The following is a 25,510-nucleotide window of genomic DNA, read 5'->3' on the forward strand; positions in this document are numbered from 1 at the left end:
ATGATTAAAATGCTCCAAGAAAGAGACGAGAGGAATAAAGAATTTAATGAGTGCCAAATGCAAATGTGCGACATGCAGGAGGTAATTAATAAAATGAGTGATGAAAACAACTATTTGCAAAACGAAGCAAACAGGCTCCTTAAAAAGTGTAAGGATTTAGAACAGCAAATGTGCATTCCCATGTCCCAGGAGAGGCGGCAGGGTACCACATTCAATGGAGTTGAGGTGAATTCTAATTCTACCCAAAGGGCTAGTGCCCCAGTGACTGGGCCGTTGACTGAACTTGGTTGCAGCGCTCTTGGGGGATTTGATACTCCCATTGGGGGCCGCCACCAATCCCATACACCTGAAACCAGGGTTGAGTCACCAAGTAGTGCAATTCTGTGCATTGCAACAAGTAGCCCCATAAAGATAATGAAATCCATCAAAGCCCTGATCAAACCATTTAAAAAGGGAGGGGAATGCTGCATAGAGGATCACTTAGAAGCGGTTCATGACATTTTTAAAGCACTCCAGATAGCTAAGGAACAGTACAGGCAATATTTTCATTTAACTTTAGATGCCCCGACGGCCAGTAAAATAAGAGGATTGAATGAACAGCAGAATATGACATGGGCGGAGTTCGAAAAAGAGATCAGGCGTCATTTTTCTCCTTTCCAGTCATTGCAGGAGGCAAAGAAAGTCGCTTATACAATCACTGCTGGGCCTAATACATCCCCTCGCCAGTTTTTACAAGACTTAAAAAGAGCATTTTCTCGCTTTGATGTATCTTTTGACCCCAATTCCAATTAGTTTAAAACTGCCTACTTCTATGGGCTGCAGAAAGACATCATATCCCAATTGGTCCGTGAATTTGACCTTAACAAGTCCCTGGAACGGATTGTACACCAAAGCACACAACTATATGAGGTACTCTATTGTCAGGGTAGAGAAAGTGATAAAATGAGAGATACTAGACCTAAATCTAAAGAACCCTCAGCAACAGTGATGGAAATCAGGTCAGCCAAAATGTCCCTTGAGTCTGCTCAAAGTCCAAGTAAAAATAATTTGGCACCTGAACAGAGGAGTAATCAACAAAGGTCATCACACACTGCACCAATGTTCCAATCACATGATCCTAGTAATAGGGAGAGTTACATCAGCCCCAGGTACTTAGGAGATAGGCCCCAGGCAGGCTATCGACCTGATATGTCAGGTATGAACAATAACCAGAGACAAAATCAGGATCAAAGAAATGATGATCCTTATCAGACATTGGGGACCCAAAGCAGATTTGATCCCAATACCATGATATATGGTAATCAGGATAAACCACGATATGTGGTTCGATTTGCTGATAATGGGAATCAACATAGGGGCCAGTACCCACAACCTGAGAGACAAGACATCAGTCAGAACATGAACTACACTTCACGTCAGTACAATGATTCCCCACCAGGGGACTACAACCAAAGGACGGGTGCATCCCGCTCCCCTCCGCAAATGAATCAAGAGTTCAGGAACCATCCCAATAGAAATCATTCTCCTGAGAGGTATCAGAATAGATCCAATCAGGGAGAGAACAACCAATATCGATCTAGGCCACAGAGAGAGGATTCTAGAGAGATGGAAAGATTCCAGCGCCTCGAGGCCCAAGTGAAAATGTTGGCTGAGCAAATAGGAAAGCTCTGCACAACACAAAAACAGTCATCAAAGGAGGGGGCAGATGGCCATAGCAATGATCGGGGGGCTTCTGAAAAGTGACTAAGTACTTATGATACCTGCAGCGCCGAAAAGACAGTTTTCTCTTATCTGATGTAATTTTGCATAATGACTCTGAGATACCTAATGATTTAAAAGTGAAAATACCAGTATATGAACATTTAACAGAAGATGCAAATACTTCTAAAAGAGAGGTACGGTTTAACCTAGAACTAAATCAAACATTGGCGATATGTACAAATGAAATAGGAAAACCTGAAAATCCAAAATAACAAAGAGACAGGTTTAAGAAAAATGACTCATGCATGGGGAATACCAGTGAACCGGGAGTTAGTGGCGATGCTATAGCTCCTTCCCTGGGCAATCCAAACAATGACCAAACACAGTCAGGAAAAAGAAATGCTCAAAAGGAGGGTACAGGTCAATCACCTGAAGAATTCTTTGAACCACATATTTTTGAAGAGGTTAAAGAGGCTGGTACCATACTGAATAATCACAAATGCACAGAATTAGACAATGACAAATTGCCAAGTGATGTTGTTACACATGTTCAGTTGGAGGGTTGTAGTGTGACCTCTGATGATACCTGGATGGATGGGCGAATGGTGACCACACTCCAAAAAACCTCTGAACATGGGGAAATGAATAAAGTCTCTCACACAGGAATGAGCAAAAAGGAGGGAACAATGTCTTTCCATTTACCGATGTGCTTAGCCAAAAGTGAAAAAGGCCTGAGAAAGGTGAGCCCTGAAATCAGTAAGAATTCGCATTTCCTATGTGTGTTAGAGGAAGTTGATGACAGGTATTATGCTCCCATCATTGTGGAAGAAAAATGCCATACATTTGCAATGATTGACACTGGGGCACAGGCCACAATTATGTCTAAAGAATTAGTAAAGAGTATCAATGAAGGGAGATCCCCGCAGAATCAGATCACAGTAAAGGAGAATCAAGGTCCAGTGCATAATTTTAACGGGGAGCAGGGGCGTATTATAGGCGCCACCGAGGTTGACATAAAGATAGGTAAACACAGAATGAAACAGGAGGTATTGGTCACATCCATTTGTGATATTCAATTTCTAATGGGAACAGATTGCCTGAAAAGATTATCTCCGCTCATAGATGGGGTGAATGGAGTACTGTGGTCCTTAACAAAAAAACCATTGAGACCTAAAAAACTAAAATCACAAAACAGCAATATAAATGAATGTCACCCCGTTGCAAAAACAAATGATGCAGTGGAGGTGTATCTCCAGAATAGTTGCATACCTAGCGTCACTGTTATATTAATGTGTCAAGACAAGATGCAGAGTGAAAATAAAATAATATACTTAGACCCAAGGAAAGAATGGCAAACTGCCATAGATGAGCAGACCTTACGTTTTTATTTAAAAGAGAAGACATGCAAACAGAATACTGCTCCTAGAGCAGGTTCAGAAAAACACAGTATCACTCTTGCATGAATACACATGGAAGATGAATAACCATGGGTTCATATTGGGATAAATGACTATTCTAAAACAATAAAAGCCACTTTAGAGCTTGAACAGGAAAGGAGCTTCATTAATGAGAAATTGTTGCAAAAAATAATGGAAAGGGAGGAGATCCCGAAATTTAGGATTAAAAACCAGTATGTCTCTGGTTTAGACGGTCCTGACTTTGAAAACCAAATTGCGGGTAGATGCATGCTGAAAATTAGCATTGGACAAAAAACAATTTACCATAATGTTTGGATAGTGTGTGGAACACAAAATTACTTTTACATGGGCAATGACATCATGCACAGAATGTGTATGGTGCTAGATTTCCTTAATCAAAAGATATGGTCATGCATAGGTGGGCCGGCACCTGAATTTGAAGACAAAAGAAGGGCTTATCATTGCGCACAGCTGGTCCCTTATGCAATTGAATTACAAATGAGGAAAGATACTGTTATCCCTGCATTCACAAGGCAGTTTGCAATAACACTGAAATGCAAAAATGGACAGCAGATGAAAGATTCTGATGCATTTGTATGTCTGAATGAATCCATAAAACAGCAAGGCCTGGATTATGAATACATTCCATTGGTAGATGTGGGTGAAGGGTCTGTAAAAATTATGGTGAATAATAAAGGTTATCACAATATTCATTTAGGGGAAAATTCCCAGTAGGAATGGCCATACAAAAATCACATTACACAGCTGATCTAAATAACATGGTGATTGGAAATATCCCTGAAAAGTATGTAGATGCTAAGGGTGAATTGCCAGAATACATGGACTCTCAACCCAAAGGGATATTTAAAATTAATTCTGTGTACCCTTGTGATTCAAGCGAGACAGTGTGCTGTCATCAAAGGACTGCATAACATTTAACCTAAATGGAAATAAAATAGAAAATCAGCCCATTGAAGTGGAAGCTGATGTGCCAAAACATTTAAATGTGGCAGCTTTACAAAGAGACACAGCCACACAATTAGAGGAAAGCGCTGAGATTCCCATGCCAGAACATTTTCCAGAATTTTCCAAAATGGTAGAGGAACAGATTTTGTTAGCGGATGCATGTGACAACGAGGATGATAGGAATGAATTGAGGAAGATATTTATGGAGTTTAAAGATGTATTTGCAAAAGATGCTTATGATTGTGGGCTAACTAATTTACATGTGGCCACACTTCCGGAAGGGTGTAGCAGAAGCCCAGTATTTGTACGCCAGCATAGACTACCGCTGGCATGTTTAGAATCATTGGCAGAGATTATTAAAAATTTGGAGTCGCGGGGAATCATCAGGCCCATTCATAGCACATCCAATACACCTATTTTAGGTGTGTTAAAACCAAACGGTCAATGGCGACTTTGTGCAGATTTGAGAGAGTTAAATAAAAGAGTGCCACTATCCAGATGGCCACTGCCATTCATTGATCAGGGATTAGCTCAGGTACATGTTTCAAAATTGTTCACCACATTAGATCTCACCTCTGGATATTGGTGTGTGCCATTAGCAGAGGAGATACAGAATTTATTTTCCTTTTCATTTGATAAGACTCAATACGCATGGGTTAGAACTCCATTCGGGTACGTCAATAGTGGGAGTGAATTTGGCATATTTTTGAGGAAGGCTATGCCTGATGCAGCAGAAAGAGGAACCATAATTTATGTGGATGATGTCCTGATAAAAAATGAAAGTTTGAAAAGCCATTTTGATGAAATAAGACATGTTCTTGGCCAATTGCAGAAAGCAGGCGCCAAAGTATCTTTACAAAAAGCACAATTGTGCAAGAAAAAGGTGAATCTTCTAGGCCATGAAGTGACTGAACATGGACTAAATCCACAAACGAAGAAAATAGAAGCCATACAGAAACTAAAAGATCCTAAAAATGTGAAAGGGGTAAAATGTTTATTAGGAATGACAGACTATAACAGAAAGTTCATTGAAAATTATGCTGAAATCACTCAACCATTGACTAAACTGCTTAAACTGAATACACCCTGGAAATGGGAAAAAGAGCAGTCTGAGGCAGTGGCTAAATTAAAGGAATGTCTTGTAAAGGCACCATGTTTAGCATATCCCATAAAGGACAGGGATTTCTTTATAGAAATAGGTTTCTCTGAACATTGTATGTCAGCAGTGTTATCACAAAAACATGATTTGAATCACAAAACCATTGCCTATGCAAGTAAGGCATTTTCCCAAGTTGAAATTAAATTCAATGAATGTGAAAAGGCCCTATAAACCACTGTGTGGGCGCTACAACATTTCCGCCCCATTGTTCAGGGAGAAAAGGTGATTATTGAGACACATCATCAACCTTTGCAGTTTTTAGAGAGTAAAAGAATTAGGTCAGGCAATCTAGCACAATCCAGAATCACTTCATGGACGCTGGCATTACAAGGCTTTCCTGTAGAAGTAAGATATGGCCAAAATAAAAGAAGCCCAATTGCTCAAGGTTTAGCAGACTTACATGACTGTGCAGCTGAACCAGTATCAAATGAAATAGAAATGGAACCTAATTTGCAGGAATTTGAACAATCACCACACAAAGCTTTTGATGAAAAAACATGCAAAGACTTGCCAACTGTGTATGTTGATGGTTGTGCCTTTCACATTGAAAATGACAGTGATAAACAATTAGTGTCAGGAATAGGGAATGTCTGGTTGAAGTGTGAAGGTATCCCGAGCATAGGGATGAGAATTGGTGCAAAGAGCAGTCAGGTAGCGGAATTGGCAGCCATTTATAAAGCAATTGCTACTGCAGTTGATAATAAATTCAGTGAAATTGTCCTGGTGACTGATTCTGATTATGCACGAAATAGCTTTGTGGAATATTTACCTGGCTGGAAAGTGAGAGGCATGATTACATACAATAAAAAGCCACTTAAACATGGAAAAATTATACAAGCCATAGACAAATTGGTGTCAGAAAATGATTTAACAATATACTGGAGGAAAATTTGTGGGCATTTGAAAACTCCAGGAGAGGATAAGGAGGGAAATGATAAGGCAGATCACCTGGCTAGAATTGGGGCTGTGATGGGAGAATTGCTACCGATTGAACATTTACTGGGTGAAATACAAATTGATCCAGTAACACGTTCTAAAGCACCAAAGGAGACAGACCAACCAGTGGTACAGTGGAGTTATGATACACCAGACCAAGATCTGATTGAGGCACAAAAGGATGATCGAATTTTGGGAATCTATTATAATCATTTGATAGATCCTGAACAAAACCCTTTAACAGAAAATTATTGTATGGGAAAAGAAGAGTTGAGGGTGCTATTAAAGAATAAAAAACGAATAAGACTACAAGATGGACTCATGGTTAGAGAGTCCATAACAGGACAAATACTTTGGGTGGTACCCCTTTCATTCAGAGGGTTAATGCTACACCATGCGCATGATGCTATAACTGCAGGCCACAGATGCTCACAGAAAACAATGGAAATACTAAAAGATTATGCTTATTGGCCACATATGTCCCAAGATGTAGAATTATATACTAGAGGATGTCTAGTATGTGCCCAGTTTAAACCTGCTTCACCAATGCATAGAGCTCTATTAATGAAAAGAGGCCTAACTCTTCCATGGTCAGATTTGCAAATAGACTATGTAGGGCCTGTAAAGAGGTCGAGCAGGGGGAACCGGTATATTTAAGTGTGGTATGTTTGATGTCGAAGTGGATTGAGTGTATTCCTGCACCAGATTGTATCACGCAAACAGCAGCCACATTGCTGGTGAACCATGTGTTTTCAAGGTTTGGGTTGCCACAAAGAATAGAATCAGACAGAGGAAGTCATTTTACAAGTGCTCTAATGAGTAAGGTATGGCAAATACTAGGTGTGAAGAGAAAGCTACATATCGCATATCGGGCGGCGTCTTCAGGTGGAATTGAACGCAGCAATAGGTCTGTTGTGGACATTTTAAAGAAATTTGTGGCAGAAGCAGGTTCCAGCTGGGATTCACGCTTACCTTTGGTTCTGATGGCAATCAGATCAACTCCTGCCAAAGAAACAGGTATTAGCCCTCATGAAGTTTTAACAGGTAGGAAAATGGTGTTACCACAACACCTGCTATACAGGACACATGAGCAAACACTTGTAAGCGCATCCACAGTTCATGAATACATTGATGAACTGAGGAAGCATTTACAACATGCATTTGCTTTTGTACAGAAAAATTTACAAAGAACTGCTGACAGTGCAAAGTCATATTGTGATAAAAAGACGTCAGTAAAGGAATATTGTGTGGGCGATCAGGTGTATAAATTTCATTTTGGAAAAGGTAAACAGAAAAATTCCAAATTTCTAGCAGCCTGCCAGGGGCCATTTCGAATTATAGATAAGGTCTCTCCTGTGGTCTATAATATTTTGAAGACTGAAGGTGAAACAGCAACACAAAAGTTTGTTCACGTGAATCAAATTAAACCGTGTCACCCTAAACATGAGATTAAACAACTTGAGCGTGTAGAAGCAGATAAAGTCCCTTGAACATAAAAAGGTAAAGTGAATGGGTCTAGTCAATAGTAGTGGCAGAGAAGTTAAATAAAGATGGTTGATTATGATAACGGCACATAAACACTGTAATATATGTAAATATATATATTAAAAAAATGGAAGCTGAAATTTATGAAGTTGGTGTGCAAAATGAAAATGTATTATATATTGAATGCTGTTTTATGTATGTTTGTTTTCGCTTTAACCTATGTTTAATTTCAGAAGGCGAGAGAAAAGAGACGAAATGTTTTGCAAAGCACATTTTATTTTTGGCAAAAGGGTGAAGTTAGTATTGTGCTATATACTTCATTTGTTTCTTTTCTATTTGATTTAGAATATTAACATATTTGTACTTGGAGGACACGGGACCAGAGGACACGGGAGGCGATGGAATCTTTGAGTCCCCTGGAAGAAGATCAAATGAAGCCTGCCTCCGGGTGGAGGTGAAGACAAACTGGAAAGCCAAAGAAAAGATGACTTCTATGGAAAAAGGATCCAAGAGTGCCAAGATAGAAGAGCACCCGAATGAACCAAATGATGTGACATCGCTGGTCGGGAAATGTCAGAGGCAGACAAGTGTCCCGGAGTATGGAGTTCCACGTATTTATCATTTTAATTAATTATTTTGATTTGTTATGTTAATTATTTATTTTAACTATTTGTTTTATTTTATTGTTTTGTGATTAACTTCAAGTATAAAATTAAAACACAGGACTATGGACACTTCCATTGGGAAGAGAAATGTAAATTATTTTATAAGATCTGATGGACTCAAAGATGAATTTTGATATTATGATGATTGAACAGTGACTTTTCAGTTTCATTTTTTCACATATGAGTATTGATTTTGTTGGATTGCTACATGTTAAAAGAAGAAAGGGGGCAAGTTGGATTTCTTCCAATTGTGGCTTGGACCATGGCCAAAATTCTCAGAAAAAAGGAGGGGATATGTAGGATTATTTAGCGTGTTTTTGGAGTGCAGCGCCACTACATGGGATCAATATATAGCTATAACGTGGTACAGCAAGCTATGTGTTGCCGGTGTAACATATGGATATGTAAATGAAGACAGGCTAATCAGTCAAAAACACAGCAATTTTTTTTCACATTTAAAACACATTTTTTTTTCTCTCACCTGAAATGCTTCTGTTGCAGGAGACACATTAGAGGATTAATGAACTAATATAATTAACAGTACTAACATGATTCTAATCAAATAACATCATAATGTGTTCTCCAGTGCAAAATGAGGTGGAAAAGTCAGGCTCTGAAAGTTATTTTAAACATGCACTTGGATTCATTTTTTTTTTCTTCTCTGTTCACTGTGTTAGCTGGATGTGAAATCTGCATGCCAGGAAATGAGTAGATACAGTTTCTAAACCGTATAAGCCAAGCCATTGTTGAAAGAGGAGGATAGATTATTGTGTATTTTGATTGGTGACACGTCACCATAAGGGCTGTAACGGAGGTTTCCTAAAGAATCTCGGGGAGAGAGAAAGGCAGTGGACATTTTTACACAGCTTGGGTGAGAAGCCTGAGGGGAGTTGCTGTGGGGCTGCCTGATTGAGGGGCGTCGTTCCAGTGTTTTGCTGTACTTCACAGGCTGGCGATTCCAGTCAATTGGCACCGGTTTGAGGACCAAAGAGTGCAGATTGGAACTGCATGTCCTCGCCGGGTGTTACAAAGGGAAGCCCCGAGCCATTTAAAGAAGGCCACCTGTCCAGAGAGTTTGCGTGCTGATCTGCTAGAATTTTGCTGGTAATTATCTTACACAAAGCGAGAATGCGGTGTGTGAATGAAAGCTATTTCAGTCAGGCAGCGTAGCGATAGCTGAGTTCTAATGTTGCTATTCAGAAATGCAAGTAAACTGATGCACTGTTCTTATTATTGTTGCGAAGAATCTAATGAAATGCCATGTATTTTGCAATTGCTTCTCTTATGTTTATTGTAGAAAAGACTGCCTCGCAAAACTGGTAATGTATGATTTTGAAATGAAATTGATGTAAATCACAATCCGTGTAAAGGCTTCTATTTGCTTCTGTTTTTCTCTGGTACAGTTAGCCCATATCACCTGATAAAAGGGGAGGTGATTAGGTAATATATGTCAAGCATCCCATGTGGAAAAAGTTATGTTATGAGTAATTATAAATAGCTGTGTGCGTGGTTCCACTCAGTGTATGTGTGTGTGACTTCTGAGTGGAACACAATCTGGACGTACATGAGTCAACAGAGAAAGAGGCCTCTGGAAATAGTTTCACTAATGTAAATAAATTAGTGATTATACCACATGTTATTGTGAATACGTTATGGAAGCATAGCTCACTGGTGTAGATAAATCAGTGATATTAGCCATAAGTGGCACTCCATATGAAAATGTGGTGTTCTTGAATAATGTAGAAGCCTGAGGCCTCTAGAGATCACAAGAACAGTCTAAACAAAAGAAAGGGGTTTTGTATGTTGGTGCCACAAATAAAACAAAGAAATGATGCTCATCACTATACCACAACGAAATGCATACCAACTAAATGTATCTGTGTACTGAAATACTGCATATCCACTATATTACTATAATACCAAACCCAATCTGAATGCAAGGAGTGATTATTGCTGAATTACTTTATTTTTGGCGGTAAGAAAATACCGCTAGGTCCCAAATCTACACAAAATACCCTACAGGTATAAACAAACATGCAACCTGTCAGTAAATATTGCAATATTCAAGGTTACAGTGATTGAGGGAATATGAAAACACAGAAAAAAATGTTTTCATTTGTCTGGCTTTCTTATTGTCTTTCCTCTAGGTTTCATCATTCCTTTGTTTTATGCTTATTATGTGAATGCAGTATTTTATTTCCTTTTTAGCATGGCCATTATAGACTAGATACTATATTACTTTAATTTAATGCCATTATTGGGCACATCTATTATGGCTGTCAGTACAGTTTATGGTACCTCAATTGTTAGAATTTATATTTGTATTTGTAGTATTTGTATAGCGCATTGAATGAACGTATACATAATTTAATTATTTATTTGAAAAGATGAGTTTTGAGTGCTTTATGAAACTAAGAAAGTGTCTCTTTTTTCTTAATTTCCAAAGGGAGACTGTTCCATAGCCAAAGTACATAGACTGCAAATATTCTGTCTCCTCTGGAGACACTGGAGGTTGTGGGAATTACCAGAAGCAATTTATCCGCTGAACACATTTTCTGGGTAGGTAGGTATCTAGTCACTTTCTCCATGAAGTTTAATGATGCGAGATTATCAATACATTTATAGATGAGCCACAGAATCTTGAAATCAATTCTACCCCCCACTGCCAGCCAATGAAGTAAGCAGTGTAATGCTGAAATAAGGGAGGATTTTTTCACTCCAAAAACCTGTCTTACTGCTACATTGGGTGCCCTCTACAAACATTGCAGGTGTTTCTGTGGAATACCGTGCCGAGAAACACTTGTGTACTGGCGCGTTATAAATGCCACATCATATCATATCATTTCAAACCATTGCAGTAATCCACCTGCTACTGTGGTGTGGTCTTCTGAAGGCTCAAAATGGAGTTTATGCTGCAGTAGGCATAAAGAGTAGAAGACCGATGGAAACTTGGCACCTACCTGACTATCACAGCCCAGGTTGTCCTGCCGCATGCAACCGAGATTCTTAATCTCAGTAGCCAAATTTAAATGGAGCCCAAAAACACAGTGGATGGGGGCACTTATCAACACTAAGAAGATGTTTAGCACCAAATAAGGCCACTTCTGTTTTACTTGGATTGAGTTGCAACCAGTTCAAAGAGATACATTTACTGACATCATCAAGGCATAAGACTCCTCCAGATCGCCAAGCTTAATAAACACCTGTGCATCATCAGCATAGGATTGAAAACTGACTTTTTGACTCTTTAGGATGTCCATAAGTGGTTGAAAGTACAAATTGAACAATAGGCAATAGGGGCGATACATATAATCTGTGAGGTACTCCACAGCCCTGAGGGAGTCCATCAGAGATAAGCCCTCCCAATCTCACTTGCTGCTGGTGGTCCGATATGAAAGACCTAAGCCATTTAATGGCATGTTTTGAGATATTTCCTACCTCCCTCAGCCGTTTTAGAATGACAACCATGTCAAATGCCGTGGATATGTCCAACATTACTAACAATAACCATTCACCTTCATCCGCCATTAACGATGTCTCCAGAACATGCCCAGGCCTATATGCTGATTGAAACAGATCCAGTAAGGCCTCCTTCTCCACATATTCCTGCAACCGGATCGTAACCACCTTTTCCAGGATCTTCCCTAGCCATGGTAATCCCGCTACTGGGTGGTAATTATTTAAGTCTTCTGGGTTTAAATTTGACTTCTTCAATAAAGATGTTATAATTAACTGTTTAAATCCAGTGGGAGTGTTCCTTGTGAAAGAGACGGATTTACAAATTGTTTCATAAACTGAGATATATTTGTCGCCAGTCATTGTGATGTGAAGGCTGGAAAGACAAATAATAAGTCTTTGGTAAGTCAAAGTGCCTGTATTAACATAAAAACACTATCCTCAAGCACTGCTATAAAGTCAAAAACTGGTTTAACACCATATCAATCTTCAGCCCTTATCACACCTGTCTGATCAGGTGGAATAACAGCTGATTCTGCATCTGCCTGCACGTTCAACACAATGTTCTCCCGAATTGCTTCAACCTTGATCTGAAAGAACAGGTTAAATGTATTTGCTTGTGCTAATGAGGGTGCAATGGGGAGGAGGCACTATTCAGGTGACAGAAATCGGCAATAACCTAAAAAAGTTCTGTCAGCAATTTTTTTCAGTGCATCCATCTTAGTGTATTAACATCATTATTTAGCTTTGAAGATATTCACATTACATTCTTTCATAGCAAGTTCGGCCTTGATTGCACACTCTAGAGTTCTATACTTCCTCCACTTCCGTTCCAATGCACTATTCTTTTTCCCCTGGGAGGCCAAACCACAAGAAAACCAAGGCATTCATTTTTCCATTAGCTTTCCTAGCCTAAGAGGTGCAGTCCGCTAGGCAAAGAATTCTTCACATTTTAATGATGAATCTGAAAAGGCCAATGCCCTCCTTTCTTCCACATCTGATATCCCTGCTAAATCTTTAGACTTGCAGGATAGTCCTATCGACATACCGTTACCAAATGGCTTCCTTCTCGCAGGGCAAATAAAAAAGGACATTCTCACAAAATTATCAGACCAATACACGGGCATGGTCTTGATCAATCTCAGTCCCGATACTCTCACCAAAATTGGGTCTAGGCAGTGGCCTTGAACTTGAGAAGAGATAACCTCAAGGGTTTTTAAATCAAGATTCCTCAAAATATCCCCAAACTCTTTGGAGTGAGGTGACAGGCAGTCCTCCAACCAGATGGTAAAATCACCTAAGCAAAGAAGTTCATTATGTTTACTACCTATAGATGACAAAAAGAGATATTTTTTTTCTTTTTTTTTACTTGATTTTAATCGAAAAAGCTTTTAACGATTTTTACAAGAACCTTTCTTCTTCAGATCCGCCTATGCGCTCTCATACTGTGTTTGCGGGGATAAAAGTCTCGAGTTAAAGTCATCTGAACCATCTGTCTCAGGATTATGATGCCTCTTAACTGTTTGCAGAGATAGGAGGAGGGGTTAGAGATGTCGATGTCCCCACCTCCTCTTGTTGATATGTAAGTCGGTGCATTGGGAATCATTTCGAAAGCTAGATCTATCAATTTCACCGCTGCGATGGTCCATCTCGTTGTCTCTCCTGAGATTAACCTATTCCACACCGCCTCTTCGTCTAGCGTAATCGCCCCTTGCAAACAGGATTGTAGGTATTTATCTCTGTTTATCCTTGTTTTCGGGCATTTTAGGACTAAGTGTTTCAGTGTTTCCACTTCCTCTTTGTCTTTACATAAACAACAACTGTTGTCCATCTTCGGTGTTCGAATTGCTAAGATTTGGTGGGTCATCAGGAGGTTTAATCTAGCTTTCATAAATGTTACTTGCATCTTTTTTTTGGGGAATTTTGTGCAGTAATTCAGTGGCACTTTCACTTTATTGAAAGTCGGAGGGAGGTGGGTGAGTAGCTTATTAGCCCTCGCGGTATCCATAGTCCGAATCCAATCCATGAGTTCGATTTTTGTTTTTACTCGATCTGGATTTGTTTTTAGATCTTCTTCTGAGCATGATATTTCACTCAGAGTTTCTTGGATTGTTGTCGCCCAGTTGTTGAGTGCCTTACAGGTACCATTTTTGAGTTCTTCTGCGATCACAGCGTATATTGGTAACAAGTCAGCCATTGTGATTTATCTGTACAGTCTCATCTTGCTCTGTTCAACCGAAGATGCCAGTGAGACCAGGCCTAGTTCCCTTCTAATTGCCGGCATGGAGGTCAATTTGGGTAGACCTAGTACCGACCTCCACACATGGCCTTCCAGTTTTTGCCATATTGAGTTCGGTATGTTGGAGGAGGCTTCCATACCATAAATTATAGATGGAAAATTTCCCACATTTTTTGTCGACCAGTCTTGTTTGAGCTGTAAGTCTTTTCACTTTGCCCCATAGCTGGTCTTGCATTGCTTTGTCAACAGATGATCCATCCATGGTCACCCCTAGATATTTAAACTTGTCGACTACTTCCAGCTTTGAATCCTCCAAGTGCCAATTCTGCTGCTTCAACCTTTTCTTTAAGTTTTTTTCAAAAACCAGCACTTTAGTTTTTGTTGCGTTGATTTCCAAATTATTTGTTGTCATGTAGCTTGCCAGATTATTCAGTTTTCGTTGCAGCCCAATAGGGGTTTTGTCGATAATGATGGCATCGTCTGCATATAGCAGTCGCGGGATGGTACTGTTGCCAATTTTTGGTGGGAAAGCTCTTATTTTTTCCTCCTCGTTCTGATAGTCCCCCAGAAAAGCAATGAACAGGGCTGGGGCTAATGGACAGCCCTGTTTAACACCTCGCTGGACTGCAATCTCTTCCGACAAGATGCCTTGTTTGCTCAGTTTCACTCTGATCTTTGTGTTGTCGTGTAATGCTTTTATCGGGCCCATGATGGACATTGGGCATTTCCAATTGCTCAATTTTGACCATAGTTTTTCTCGGTCGATTTTATCAAATGCTTTCGATAAGTCTACAAAGGCCAGGTAGACTCTAGGAGCTCCTTCTCTTACTTTCGCTTTCAGAATGTGTAGCATCAGAATATTTATTGTCGTGCTTCCAGTTTTCTGAAATCCTGTCTGGAAGGTGTTGAAGCAGGGTGCGCTTTTTGCCCAAATTCTAAAGTGGTCCAGCAGCTGCGTTGCGTAGATTTTGCCCACAATATCTAACAAGGCTATGGGCCTATAACTTTCCGGATCGTCTCTTCCACCTTTTTTATAAACCGGCACAATTATGGCCTTTAGCCATGTTTCTGGGACCGTTTTTGTTTGGGCGCAGTGTGTGAAGATTTTGCTTATTATCACTGCCCAAGCGTTCGGTGACTGCTTCAGATCCACATTCGTCAGGCCATCAGGGCCGGGGGCCCTCGATGATTTCAAATTTTTGATGGTCCTTTCAATCTCGGCGACCTTAGCCACATCCACCCAAGAGGCTGTTGGGTCAACTTTTTCTTTGATTCCTTGTGTTTTGGGGAGCTCAAATTGGGCCGTTAGGTATGTTTTCCAACTTGTCTCAGAAACCGCATTTAACCATTCTGGTGGTTTGGACGGGTTTGCTGCTTTGATTATTGTCCAAATGTCGCTTGATTTCTTTGAGCTGAGGCTTTTCAACATGCTTTCGGCATCTTGTTGGTACAACCGTAGTCTATGTTGCTTTATCCACTGTTTATACCTCTTAGCCTCTCTACGCCATTTTTCCCAGTCTTCCTGATGATCTCTTTTTTTTGCGATTTTTCTTAATCTCCTCACCACTTTTCTTTTTTCAACCACCAGTTTATCATAGGCATGAGTTGAACTTGGCTTTTTCCTCGGCTGACTCCCAGCTGGTTTTCTGTATGGCACTAATAACGGTAAGTAATTTGCTCGGTTTACAGGTGCTTGTAACTTTGCTGCGTCTGGAAGTATGTATTTTGCTGTTATCCTTTTAACATCTTCTTCCGACAGGCGGACTCTCAATTGTTGATTGTTTACTTCAAGGTTATGCTTGTATGTGTGGTTCTGTATTTGTATTCCTCGCCATTTGCATGTCAGGAGATTATGGTCGCTGTGCATGGTTCTATGGACTTTGTACTCCTGAATCATGGGTAAGAATTCAGTTGACACAAAAATATAATCCAAGGTTGCTTTGCAGTTCAAGTTCTCCCAAGTTGGAATGTTCTTTTGCTTCGGGAATAGTGCTGCTATATTGTGAAGGTTTCTTGGTTTGGTCAAAGCCCCCCATGCAATACCTCTCTCACGGGTCGTAGCTTGAGACTTTTCCAACTTCGTTTCTTTGTTCCCCTCACTACAATCCGCATTTAAATCTCCGCAAACTATGATGTCAGCGTTCTCATACTCCGTGGCGAGCGAGTCTATTACTTCTGCCATTTTTGCGCAGTAAGTTTTGGTTGTCATTTTCTCCGGATTCCAGTATGTATTTATTATGATGATTTGGTTACTATACACCTTCTTCTTCAATTCTGATTGGTCGGTCCATGCGGTCAGCGTGACTAACATCTCGTAAGACTCGTGTAGCTTTGTCAGCGTTTCCAAGCCTACTCCCATTTTTGTTGCTGTCAACAAGCCTGAGGACAGGCGGCCTAACATGCCCTTGCTTGCCGGTGATATTTCTACTACAAAGCCGTCCAGGCAGGGTTTTTCTTGTAACCAGGTCTCTTGTAAACATATGTCTAGTGAACCTAAGTCAACGTCACCGGGTCTGGTTAAATGAGCGTACCCCCTTGTGTTCCATGACCCCAGGACGAAACACTTCTTACTTTCATCTTGCTCTACGTTACTTTGTTCGGTCAATGTAGATGCCGCTGACAACTTTGGTTGCTAGTTCTGTGTTTTGAGATTTAATGCTGCTTTTAGCCATGCCAATGGACCTGTGCCTGCTGACGTGTCCCTTTTTTGCACCGGGGGTGGTTTGTATGCAGTATCGATTCTGTTGTGGTGCAGGGTTCTCTCTGGGCTGTGTTGTCTATTGAAGCGTCAGACTTCTGCTCTTGGTCGTGGGTTGTAATTGTCTGGGACCGTATCCTGGTGTTCATTCCTTGGTTGCGTATTATATTTGTTTTTTTTCATCCGTATACCGTCTTTGGTTGTATTTTTTATCATCCATTTGTACATACTCCCTCTCCAAGTCGTAAACCTTATCCTCTAGGTCTTTGCCGATTCTGTTGGCTCGGTAGTGCCCTTCTGTTCGTGATGTAAAGTGGTATTGTCTTTCTCCTTTATAATTATACAGATGGTCTTTCTTTTCTCTTGGTGTATCTCTCTTTATTTCTGTCAGCCCAAACCCGTTTTGGTCCATTTCTCTAACTGTGTTATCATCCGTATGTTGCAGAATTGTTTCTTTAACATGGATGTACGCCTTTGCGATCTTTCCTCTGTGATATGGTTCGACTAACGTAATGTCTTCTGTTTTTATCTTTTTCAGCGAGTTCATTTTGCTCATTAATTTCAAGATTGTCTTCCTGTTCAGAATCATATAGCCTCTTTTTGGGTCAAGTTGTTCAACTTTGAATATGCTCCCTGCTTTTCTGCTTTGGGAGTATCTGTTCTTCGATAATCATCTGAGCTTTTAGTGACCTCTTTTCGCTGTGGTAGAATCTGCCGACTTGTTCTTTGCTCTCTTGGGGACTTAAGTTCGTCTTCCCTTTTCTTTTTTTGTTCCTCTGCTACTGGCCTCCTTTGGCTCTCAATTGCATCTTGGCTTCCTTTAGTTGTTTGGGCTTTTGGGCTTTCTATATTCTCTATTTCCTTCTCTGATTCTTTCTGTTTTTTCGTTTCTTGGTCTATATTCACCTCAATAACTGAGTTGTTAGAGGCGGTCTCCCAATGCTGGGACAAATTCATCAGGTTTGTATCACTCATGAAGTCTTCTACCGATCGTGGAGAGCTCCTCGTTTTATCTCTTTTTGACAATCTCAGAGTGTTTTCTAGAGTTTCCTTTTTTTTCTTTTAGCTTTGATGGTTCCTGCTGCTTCACCTTCTCTCCCGGTATAAGTTTCTGAAGCTTGTCGTTGTTAGTTAGTTTTAATACCACCAGGATTTTTCTCTGCGGTTGATTAAGCAGTCCTGATTTGATTGGGTATAACTGTGGGGGTTTAGGGCTTTCCTCATTCACTTCCTTTATCTCTTGCTCTTTTTCAGAGCTATCGACGATTTCACCATTCTGTCTTTCTGACTGGGTCCTTATGGTTCTCAAGTCCTCATGGTCCCTCCCCCTTTGTAAGTGCTCAGTTTGTTTTTTTAAGTCCTCAAGTTCTTTTTCCCAGCCTTTCTGATGTACGTTGTTCCTTTCTTCTAAAGCTGTAATGTAGCCTTCTATGTGAGTGATTTTTGTAGACATAGAGGCCAAGATTGATGTATTGTCTTGTATTCCTTCTTTAATTGCTTCGTACAATTTGTAATATGGGGCTAATGCAATCGTTATAGCCGACATAATTGTTAATAAGTATGTTTTTTTGCTTGGGGACTCCTTTTGCGTCGATGTAGCTATTTCACTTAACCGTCTGTTTTTCAGCGATTTCGGTGTGCTTGCTATTTTTCCCGGAGTTGCCATTGCTTCCATGAACAAGCTATCGCTCAACCTAGTTCTGTGTGGCTCTTCCTCTATCACTGAGCGTTTGGGTTGTTCTTTCAGGCCTTCTCTTTGATGGTTCTATCCGTAAAGGTCTCTTACTTTCTCTGGGGTGCATAATGGCTGGCCTGAATTCATATGGACTTTTGTCCAGTCTTGACGAGAGGCATTTTGCCGGGAATCTTTTGGTTGCATCATCTGTTTTGGCCGATCGGGGCCTTCATCCGAGGATTTCGGATGCAGGTTGGTTATCGGCTTCTTCTGATTCTGTCGGTGCTTCTCTCGGGCCAGCTCCTGTCTTAGATGTTCATCATCAGTTCTTAATGTATTCTCACCCCCTTCTGGGGCCGCCTCCTGATGTTCTTTCAAAGTGCTTATCCTCCGACTTTCTTCTCTTTCCTCTGTTTGGCGCCGGATTGCTTTAGCCGCATTTCTTTTTTACAATAGGATCTGTGACAGACCTACGGCAGAAGGGCCTTCTTGCACCACATTTATTCCGGAGGTCCGTTGTCTGTTCACTGGGGAATTCTCCTCGACCGCTTCTAACATTTTAGCGTCCGACAGTTCGTTTTCCGAGTCTAATTTGCGCTTCTGTTGGTTGAAAAAGAATTCTTTCAATGTGCCTGACAAAGATGCTGGCGGCGGCCCTTTTTGTGTTCCTTCATTTTTTTTTTGTGGTTTCGTTTTTCTATTTTCTCCTACCATTTTCACTTTTCCTAGTTGCATGCAACCTTTTTCTTGGGTATTCTTTGATGTTTTTGTTATACTAATCTTTTGTTGGTGTTTTCTTTGTGTTTTTATTTTGTTAGCAGTTTTCCATTTTTTCTGTTTTAGTGCTGGCGCCTTTCTCTCCGATTCCGAGTCCGAATCTGATGTTACAATTTCACTTTCACTCGTACTTTCATCTATTCCGCTCTCTTTAGTATTGTGTCTGTTGGGGTTATTGATTGTCTCCTGGTTTTTCTCCTTAAGACCTTTCTCTTCTTCTATGGCACTTTCATTTCTGCCTGGCTCCACAGCAGATTTTACGGACACTGGGTCCATGTGGACAATTGCTGGTGCGACTGTTTCAGAATTCTTCCTTTGTAGATGTTCGGGATCTTTTCCTCCATCCCTTTCTTGGGATACTTTGTCCCTCTCCGCGGCTGCCCTTTCCTGCTCCAATATCAGGCTATTTGTGAGTTCCGCTGTCGACACCGCTTCGTTTTGCTTTTCGGGGCTGCCTGTCAGCGCTCAGCATTTCTCGCGGCCACGCCCCTCCTCGCTCTCTGTCCGCGTTGGACACCTCCCAGCCTGCCCTGGGCCAGGCAAGCCTGCAGTTCCTCCACCACGGCTCTCCAACTGCTCCGATGCACTCGTCTCCTCCCGATCCTCGGCACTGCAGCGCGCCCGCTGAGGGTCCGTCAGTGGCTGTCCTTCGGCTGCCATTGCCGGAAACCCACTCGCCTTATCGGCGGTGTGCGGGGTGCTGCTCACCTCGGGTCCAGGTAAGTCCTTTTTTTTCCACTGCTTTGGTCTACTTGCGGCTCTTGTATTTCTAGTGCAACTTGGGTGGCTTCCACTTGTATTTGCCCTGGGGGGGCTGCCGTCTTACATGCCTCTTCCCTGAGCTTGCTGTTTGTGCTCTTCCTACGAGTTCTAAGAGATTGAGGCTCTTTATTCACTTCATGGGCACATTCTTCGCTGGTGGACGTCTTTGTTTTCAGCCTCTTGACTGGTAATTTAATGCTCCTTAGACGACGCCTGCTGTGGTCAGCGTCTGAATCTGCTACCGCCTCTTCCAGTCTTTCGTTTCTGGCGTTTTTTCGCCCTTTGTGCGGTGCAGGTTTCTCAGATTTCTGAGTTGAGTCCATTCTCCCTCTGCTCCCGCGGACTCCCGCAGACTCCAGCAGACTCAACTCTCCTCACCAACTCCGCTCACCGCTCCGCTCTGGGTATGGGCTGTTAAGCCCTCCCACACGCTGTAGTAGACAAGGGAGAGAGACTGCGAGCACGACTCCAGCAGACTCAACTCTCCTCACCAACTCCGCTTAATTTTTCACAAAACAACTTAGCTGATCCCGGGGCGTCTATATCAAAGTTTTGTGTGATCCAAATAATCAAGTGGCCAACTTGCGACACAACATCCCAATATAACAAATCAGAGCGAGAGACTTTGAAATTCGATCTATAAATCACTGCTGTGCCACCTCCTCTCTTCGCAATACATGTATTGTTTTTTATTAAGTACCCCTCAGGGAATAGGAGATGAAACATGGCTTTGGATGCATCATTAAACCAAGTCTCTGTAATTAAAAACAATATCTAGTTCATGTTCTTCAGTCAAATCATATATTTCATTGGCATGGAGAACCACTGAACAGGCATTTACCAAAGCAGCTTCAGATCTCTCATAGGTGATGATCACCTTCAATATAAACAAGGTAAAACTTAAGCACGGATAATGCAAAAAAAGTTCCCACCTATATTTCAAGAGTGCAGACCCAATCACCGGGCAGCGCTCCTTGCTGACCGCAGCATCAGCCGCAAATAGGCCTAAACTCGCTTTGTGTCACCATTTTGCGCTGACATGGGCAAGTTAAGACCTGTGTCCCCTTTAGATGGTGTCACCACAGTGTGCGCCGCTAGTGCAGATGGATATTGGAGTCCATGGCTCGGTGTAAAAGTGCTTTCAAATAGGCCAGAATTCAGTCTCTTTACAATTCAACCACCTGCCCCACTGAAAACAAGTTAAAAGAATACATTTGTTTAAAATTCACTTAATAATAGCTAAACAAAAATAAAAGTACAACTATAATGTCTTCACATAAATCACTATAACAACACATTTGACTCAAAATATGGTCAAAACAAGATTACTCAGATTTAGTAACTCCCAAAATAGCTGTGATCGCCCCCAAGCAACAGTATGGTATGTTAATGAATGGGCCAGCAGCAAAAAGAGTTGGCACTAATATTGCAGCCTTTGCTCTTTATGGCCCTATGTGCAGGGAGGTGCCACGTGATCCAGGCATTGCAACAATTAACCTGGTGGACTGTATAGAAAGTTACTGGCATGTGAGGAAGCAGGCGGATAACTCCAGGTTACCATCGGCAATGTACATTTTCTGGATGTTTCTAGGTCAAGTGACCAGCATGACAGGGGCACCTGCATTGAAGATGGTCTATACAGAAAGAAAGAGAAGTATTAGTAAGACTGTTCCTCTGAATTAGAGCAGGACATCTTCCCATGGTTAGTCAAGTCAATGTGTTGTCTTTTCTTAAGATTTGGGTTCCTATTTGCCACAGCTCGATTAGCTATAAAAGTCCAGGTTTTGGTGGCGGGAAGATGTTGCTGCTGGAAAGTTACAACAAAGACAGAGACATGCTCTCAATTTTGTGTTGCCCATTGCTTTGCAATGCAATCAACTGCTATGTCATTTGCTACTCTTCAAAGTATATTGTGTGAGCTTTGTTTCTCCAGCAAGATCATCCCATGTTTAAGAAAAGAAAAAAGGAAAACAAGTGAACAAGTTCGGCTAGTTATTTTTTTAATTGCTGAAATCCTTTACTATGCTCCTCTAGAAGCCAAACAATGTTTATTAATGAAACAGGAAAATGATCCAGCATTAATGGGCAATGGCGTGTGTCTAAGACCAAACTGTAAAAGCAATTTCAAAGTACGGCTTGGGGCTCGAAGGACATTGTGATTCCTCGGATGCGAAAAAATTGATAATGGGTTGCTTTAACATTCCAGAGAGGCCCCAGTGGTGTCTATTCTTGATAGAACTGGTTTTGATTTGCAGTGGAAGAAGTCCTTATACTGAACACCATCCTTCTATGGATCCATTTGTTATGGAGGAACACATGGGTCTTATCTAGAAGCTGTCAGAGAGCACCAAAGTATTAACTGAAAAGGATACGGTACTCAAAAGGATACAGGTGGTAGGGTCTTCCGGATCCCTGTTCACGCGTTTTGATAGTTGTGAAGTCAAGTTAAGACCTTCCAAATGATACAACTCTCTGACTGGTAAAACAGGCAGAGCGATGGATCACTGGAAAGGGCGTGGGTAAGGTATAGGAAGTCAGCCTAGAACAAAATAAAGTATCATGAATAACTGCCCCAACCTGGGTATGATGGAATAGAAAATGTCATGAATGCACACACTGACCTTGAGTCTAGGGCAGATGAATCCAGCAGAGTCTCTTGAGGAATCCAAGGTAGAACAAACGACAAGGAAGGGAAGATTAGTAAGGGAGACTTATCCCGAACGGAACGAGGCTCACGCTAGATACCGGGTTGATGCACCACAGGATAGCGTCCAAAGTACTGTTCACTGTCACCTTCCAATTATCCTTGAAAAGCTTCCTTCCCACGTAGAGTAAAGTATAGAAATGAATCAATCCCCCTGTTAATATCACAGGTGCAGGAGTTGGAAATAGCGCTCCTTTTAAGGTATAAACAAAGTTCACGCGGTTCTGTACAGCCGCGAAGAAAAGAGCGTGTGCGTGTGGATTTACAAGCGATTAGGATTCACGCAGTCCAGGCCAGCAGCGCTTGAAGACAATATATGCATGTGGATTTTACACGCGAGCAGGATTCACGCAGTCCAGGCCAGCCGTACTTGAAAATAGCGTGCGCGTGTGGATTTACACGCGAGCAGGATTCACGCAGTCCAGGCCAGCAGCGCTTGAAGATAGCGTGCGCGTGTGGATTTACACGCGAGCAGGATTCACGCAGTCCAGGCCAGCAGCGCTTGAAGATAACGCGCGCGGGTGGATTTACACGCGAGCAGGATTCACGCAGTCCAGTCCAGCAGCGCTTGAAGATAGCGTGCGCGTGTGGATTTACACGCGAACAGGATTCACGCAGTCCAGTCCAGCAGCGCTTGAAGATAGCGTGCGCGTGTGGATTTACACACGAACAGGATTCACGCAGCCCAGGCCAGCAGTTCTTGAAGATAGCGTGCGCGTGTGGATTTACACGCGAACAGGATTCACGCAGCCCAGGCCAGCAGCGCTTGAAGATAGCGTGCGCGTGTGGATTTACACGCAACCAAACAGCTCCAGGAATCAGCGTGTGGCGGAAAACACGCTATAGAAGGCCCAAAAAGTAGCTGTAGTAACCTGCAAGGATGCAGACCGGAGGTTCAGCTACACAACGCCAAATGATTCGACCAGAAGCAGCGAGTGAAGTTTCCACGCTGCTTAAATACGTAATGCCGTAGTTCACGTGACGAAGCAGAATACACGTGAAGTAAGCGACGTGAAAAGTGCAAACGTCGTTTTCCCGGCAACGTATCGAACAACCGCCATTTGGAATAGAACGGTCTAGCTGTTCTAAGAGCGTAGGAGGTAGGACCACGTCCAGCATGCATGACAGAAGCATCTTCAAAGATTTGATGAATAATGATATCATTGATCCCAATACACTGGAGTGAGGTACATAAAAGGTGGCCTGCAAGCTATAAACTGTGAATTATAGTTCAAATCCTCTGTTTAGATTTCCATGATTACAAAACATGCAGTACGTAAATGTTAGTGTGCATTCTCAACCCTTTTCTAGGAGAAACAATGATGTTCCTAAATCAATATTTTGTGAATATAATGTTCTTGAATCTGGAACAAAATCTGCAGATTATCTCCCTTGGGCAACATGGTTTAGTCAGTAAAAGTGATGTTCTTACCATTACATGAAAATGTGCAGGTCCTGTACATCTAAGGCCTGGGCGATCATGACGAACAGCCTCCCTTTGCATTAGGGGGATTGCCATTTGATGAGGGTGTAGAGGTCCTGTATTTTTTGAGTTGTATTAGATTAATAAAATGAAAAGGTTAATTGCATCTCTGAAAGGGTAATCTGCCGATAAGATTCCCCTTTCATGAGCTCCATGCAAAAAACATTGTGTACACCTGTGCCCTGCTGCGTCAGTAGGCTGACCTTCAGAACCTGCTCTCCAGGCGCACACAGCAGGATTAGAGGTAACAGATGCACATTTGACGGCTGCAATGACCGGCAAGTCTCTATAGCTCAGGGGCTGCATTTAAGATATGCAACTGTGTTCCACAAATGACATAACTCTGAATATTTTGTCCTGGTTTCACTTAAAACTTTAAATATAAGACATACTGGAGTTTAAGGTTTGGTGGCCACCATTTCTCATAGTAATACAAGCCACATCAATTTAATATCAAATCACACATGTGCCAGCCCCGTGAGCCTAGTTCAGCTGTGGAATGGTTTACTGAATTCTCCCCCAGACCGGCTGTCCTTGTTGCTTCTAGCAGGACTATAGTCTTGGAGGATGCCTCTCTTTGTTCCTTTGTGAGGGCAGGTACCACTTTCGCAAGAGCGACAGCCACTCTACAGGAAGTTGCCCTGTGAATATGAATCAATGGGCACAACCATTCACAAAAATCTTAGCCTCACACCAGGGTGCTGCAGTTTAAAAGGTTATTTTATCTTATTGAGAAGGGAAAGGGGTGGGTTAGTGTAGACATAGGTAGCTCTTTAAAGCAGGAGGACGTTTCCACCATCTTGTTTCTCTGTGACTCTGTCTTTCCTTCCTGTCTCCTTCACTCCCTTAAGCACAAAACACTTTGGGTGTGATGTCAGAAGGCAAAGTCCACTTGTGTAAGAATAGGTATTGGACATCTAAAGCAAATTAGCGTTAATCCAATCACCTTTGGGCTTCTGTCTTTAAAGGAGGGGTCTCCCACTCCTTCTTTGATTCACTCTTGAACGAAAACCTGAGAAGAATACATTTTGTTTGCAGAGTTGTTGTCTCTAAAGTTCTCTGTCAGTGAGGTGAAGACTGAGTGTCCAAGGTAGAGGCGAGCTCTGTCCCCTAACCATCCCAAGGGAACATTGGGGGTGAACTGCTGTTGGGACAAGACCTGCCTCTCTACCAGCCACAAAGGTACCCTGGACCTTGCTGTGTTGATGGACACCTGCAACTGTGGGCCAGTCTCCCCTGTGTGTGGGAGCACAAGAACAATGACTAAAGCGTATTTCCGAGTCCCTGGATTGGTCATTAAGGCATCCAGGATCCCTGTATTTCGTCATCAAAACCATTTGAACTGCCATTTAAGCCTGTTCGACTGCTTTGAACCATCAGGACCCT

This window comes from Ambystoma mexicanum, chromosome 7q (genome assembly GCF_040938575.1).
Source record: "Ambystoma mexicanum isolate Mex_15411 chromosome 7q, UKY_AmexF1_1, whole genome shotgun sequence".
Lineage (NCBI taxonomy): Eukaryota > Metazoa > Chordata > Amphibia > Caudata > Ambystomatidae > Ambystoma > Ambystoma mexicanum.